Below are 5,476 nucleotides of genomic sequence, written 5' to 3' on the forward strand. Positions count from 1 at the left end.
TCAAACTTATCAGTGTTCACTGGCTTCGTCAGAAAATCAGCTATGTTATCCTTCGTATGGCTCTTCTGCATATCCACGCTTCCTTCTTCTACTACTTCTCGCACAAAGTGAAATTGTACTCCAATGTGTTTCGTCCTGAAATGAAGGGCTGGATTCCTTGCGATGTGCAAGGCACTCTGACTATCACAAAACAAAGGAACATTCTCTTGTTTGTGTCCGATCTCCTCCAATAACCTTTTAATCCATATTGCCTCCTTGCAACCTTGAGTAGCTGCCATGTATTCTGCCTCTGTTGTAGATTACGCTACAACTGTATGCAGTTTTGAAACCCAGCTTACTGCTCCTCCTGCAAGTATAAACACATAACCAGTAGTAGATTTCCTCTTATCAGGATCACCTGCATAATCTGAATCGACATAGCCCCTGAGTGTAAAATCCGATCCTCCATATCATAATGCAGCATTCGAGGTACCCTTAATGTATCTAAGGATCCCCTTGACAGTGCTCCAATGCTCTCGTCCAGGATTCGCCATATACCGACTAACTGCTCCCGCTGCTTGAGCAATGTCCGGTCTTGTACAGATCATGGCGAACATCAAACTTCCCACTGCTGATGCATATGGTACTCGAGACATCTCCATCCTGTATGCTTCACTGCTAGGACACATCTCGGAGGATAACTTGAAGTTAACAGGATGAGGGGTCGAAATTGACTTACTATCTTGCATGTTAAAGCGTTGCAAGAATTTCTTCAAATAATTTTTCTGAGAAAGCCAAATCTTTCTGTTACTTCTATCTCGGTGAACTTGCATCCCTAGAATCTTGTTTGCTGGTCCCAAATCCTTCATATCAAATTCCCTAGCCAACTGTGCCTTCAATCCTTGGACATGATCTTTGTTGGAGCCTGCTACCAACATGTCGTCCACATACAACAGCAAAATGACATAATCATCACCAGACCTCTTGAAATACGTACAAGGGTCTGCACTCAGTCTGTTGTATCCAAGGCTCATGATATAGGAATCAAATCTCTTGTACCAACACCTCGGCGCCTGTTTGAGACCGTACAGAGATTTGTTCAACCTGCAAACCAAGTTCTCTTTGCCTTTTTCCGCAAAACCTTCTGGCTGGAGCATATAAATTTCTTCTTCAAGATCTCCATGAAGAAATGCTGTTTCCACATCTAGCTGTTCTAGATGTAGGTCAAACACCGCACACAATGCCAACATCACTCCGACTGTTGTAAGCCGAACCACAGGAGACAATATCTCATTGAAGTCAATGCCTTCTTTCTGAGCATACCCTTTTACCACCAATCTAGCACGATATCGCTCCACTTGGTTATTGCCATCACGCTTGATCTTATAGACCCATCCGTTTCCAATGGCTTTCCTTCCTCGTGGTAGTGTAACAAGATCCCAAGTTTTATTCTTCTCTAATGCCTCCAACTCTTCTTGCATTGCTATCATCCACAAGGATACATCCGAGCTTTGAGTAGCTTCGTGGAAACTCGATGACTCACCATCCTCTGATAATAGACAATATGCAATATTGCTTTCAGTGACATAATCTGAAAGTCAACCTGGTTGTCTTCTGTCTCGAGTTGACTGCCTCACATTGGAAACTTCAGACTCAACTTGTTCTTGTTCTTCGTGCTCTGGTACTGCTTCACAAGAAACTTGACCTTCGTCCGTCTTATTTTCCACCTGAAAAATAGTAGTTTCTGAATTCTGTGTGCCTTTGTCTCCCTTTACTTTATCTTCCTCGAAGATAACATCTCTGCTGATGACAAGCTTGTGAACAGTAGGATCCCACAAGCGAAACCCCTTTACTCCATCAGCATAACCCAAGAAGATACATTTTCTAGATTTCGAATCAAATTTCGATCTTTCTTGCTCATTGTACAGAACGTACACAGGACTTCCAAATGTATGCAAATGAGAATAATCTGTCGGCTTCCCAATCCACATCTCCATCGGAGTCTTCAGATCAACCGTCACTGAAGGAGAACGATTGATAATATAACAAGCGGTTTTGACTGCTTCCGCCCAAAATGACTTGTCTAGACCCGCAGTCCTCAACATAGCTCTTGTTCTGTCCAACAAGGTCCTGTTCATCCGCTCTGCCACTCCATTCTGTTGAGGTGTGTAAGCCGTTGTGAACTGTCTTTTGATGCCTTCATGTTGACAATATGCATCAAACTCGTCACTGGTATATTCTCCTCCATTGTCAGTCCTCAGACACTTGATTTTCTTCTCAGAATCAAGTTCAACCCGCGCTTTGAAATCTTTGAAGATCTGAAAAACATCTGATTTCTTCTTGATTGGATACACCCAACATCTCCTAGAGAAATCATCAATGAACGAGACAAAGTATCTCGCTCCTCCTAGGGATACAACCGGTGCTTGCCAAACATCCGAATGAAGCTCCAATATGCTTTTGCTCCTGGCAGTAGAAGTGCCAAACTTTAATCTGTGTTGTTTACTGGTAACACAATGCTCACAAAAGGGTAATGACCCTTTTGTAAGTCCCGGCAACAGCTTCCGTTCTGAGAGAATTTTCAACCCCCGTTCTGACATATGCCCGAGCTTTCTATTCCATAACACTGTTAATTCTTCTCCTGAACCAATTGATGCAACATCTAGTTCTGCTTCTTTGTGTGTTTCTCCCAAAAGTAGATATAAATTTACAGCAACTTTTTTCGCCTTCATAACCACAAGCGCACCTTTCACAATTTTCATGATCCCTTTCTCGATACGAGCTTTGCACCCGATATCATCCAATTGCCCCAAGGACAACAGATTTTTCGTCAGTCCTTTCACATGTCGTACCTCCTGTATGGTGCGAATGGTGCCATCAAACATTTTAATTTTGATAGTACCGACCCCAGCAATTTCCAAGGCATGATCATTTCCCAAGAATACAGATTCTCCTGAGATTGGTTCATAATGGTCAAACCATTCTCTCCGAGATGTCATGTGCCACGTCGCTCCTGAATCCATAATCTATGTGTCACAAAAATTTGTGTCTGCCTTCTGCAACTGTTGCTGCTTCGCCGAATAAAATTTCACCACTGCCTGAAGTACTGGCCACATTTCCTTGGGAACTCTTCTCGATACTCGTACACTCTTTCTTGAAGTGTCCTTTACCGCCACATTTAAAGCAGTAAATATTTTTCTTCTTACCTCTCGACTTTGGCTCCCACTGGAGTCACGGTCCATAAATCTTCCTCTTATCATCGGCAAAGCCTCCGCCTGCTTCGATGTTACAAACCTATCTTCCTTATTCTTGCACTGGCTTTCTTCACCGAGAACCGCAGTTAAGACATCATCGAATCTTAGAAAGCCCATAAGAATATTGTTGGTAATGTTGATGATAAGTTGATCATATGAATCTGGTAGACTTTGAAGTAGAAGCTCCGCACGTTCATTTTCCCCTATTTTATGCCCCATGGAAGTGAGTTAGACAAATAGAGTATTTAGTGTGTTGATATGGTCGGTCATCGATGAGGATTCCGTCATCCGAAGAGTATAAAGCCTTCTCTTTAGGAAAATCATGTTGTGTAGCGACTTGACCTCGTACATCTTTGTCAGAGTATCTCATATAACTTTGGCTGTTTTTATCTCAGATATACTTGACAAAACTTCGTCTGCTATAGCCAAGTGTAAATTGGCAACAGCGTTATCATTAATCTCATTCCACTTTCCATCATCTGTAATCTCCATCGGTCTATCTCCAATAGCCGCCAAGCAATTTTCCTTTCTTAAAACTGCTTGTATCTTTATTTTCCACAGCATAAAATTGCTTCCGTTGAACTTTGTTATTTCGTACCTTCCCGCCATTATGCCTACAACAATTTTAGTAGACTGGACAAAATAATCCCGCCTTAAATAAAAAATCTCAAAAAATCTTTTCTGATATGGAAGATCAGTCTAGGCTGCAACCACAGAGCATACTCAGAATTTTAAGAAATTTAAACCAAGGCTCTGATACCACTTGTTGGTCCCACTTACGGTAATTTGAGATAATAAAACCCGAAAATAAAGAATAAAATGGACACCGAGATTTACGTGGAAAACCCCTAAAAATTATTAGGGTAAAGACCACGGACAAGATGAAAAGAATTTCCACTATAATATTTTGTGGTGTACAACTCACTCACTGTGTTTCCAAAGAGAACACACACTCTCTTAATATAGGAGAACAAAACACCTCACAAATATTATAGAACTAAGCACTCAAATGCTTATAAGATGAGAGAAAACTCGAAGAAGGGATAATTTCAGAATGAAGGGGGGATCTCTATTTATAGAGCCTCCTGTCAGTGTGAAGACGCGTATAAAACGCGTCTTCTGAAATTTCCACGAAATTTCATTTCAACAGATGCCAGCCCACGTTTGTTTTTCTTTCTCAAAGTAAGCAATTCATTCTTACCAACTTTATCCCCACCTTATTTGAAAACTCTTGCCGACAAAAATATGCCTTCATAGACAACGGTTTTTTTAAAACCGTTGTCTGTGATGTGTCTACGACAACGGTTTTTAAAACCGTTGTGTTTGATGTGTCTTTGATGTGTCTACAACAATTCTAGAAAACTGTTGTCTTTTAGCGTTTTTTTGGGGTCAAAGACAATAAACCGTTGTCTTTGAGCGTGTTTTTTTGGACAAACGACAACGGTTTTAGAAAAATCGTTGTCGATTAGCGTGTTTTTTTGGACAAACAACAACTGTTATCTTAATCTGTTGATATATTTAGCGACGATTTTGCTTAAACCGTTGCTATATTTAGCGAAAGTTTTAAAACTGTCGCAAGTTTTAAAATAGCGACGGTTTTAACAAAAAAGCGACAGTTTATTGTACATTAGTGACAGCCTTTGCTTAACCGTCGCTATTAACCAAAAACCGTCGTAAATTGTCTATAAATATCCGCGTTTTCGGTCTATTTTCCTCCACACTATAAATTTTTCTCTCTTAGAAGATTTTAGTTTCGATTTATGGTAAGTTTTTTCGCTTTAATTTTTGGTAAATTTTTAAGTGTTAGTTAAGATCACGAATATTATTACCTTAGTCAGATTGTAAGTTTTTTTGGTAGATTTATTAAATTATAAAAGTAATTTTTTTTAATTTTACGTAAAAAAAATAGCGACGGATTTTGTTAAACCGTCGCTAATTAGCGACTAGCGACGATTGAGTCAGAAACCGTCGCTAATCAGCGACGGTTGTGTCAAAACCCGTCGCTAAATTTGGCGACGGCTTAGTCAAAAACCGTCGCTAAATTTAGTGATGTTATATCTTAAACCGTCGCTAATTAGCGATGATTTTTGAAAAACCTTCGCAATATGATACCGTTGTCATTGAACGCACTTTCAACAACACCATCAGTTACAACAGTTTTAAATGGTCTACGACAACGAATTTAGCGTTTTTGTTGTAGTGAAAGGATTAGTAAAAGGATCAGCAACCATGTTGACTGTAGA

This window comes from Primulina huaijiensis, chromosome 8 (assembly GCF_012295235.1).
Source record: "Primulina huaijiensis isolate GDHJ02 chromosome 8, ASM1229523v2, whole genome shotgun sequence".
NCBI lineage: Eukaryota > Viridiplantae > Streptophyta > Magnoliopsida > Lamiales > Gesneriaceae > Primulina > Primulina huaijiensis.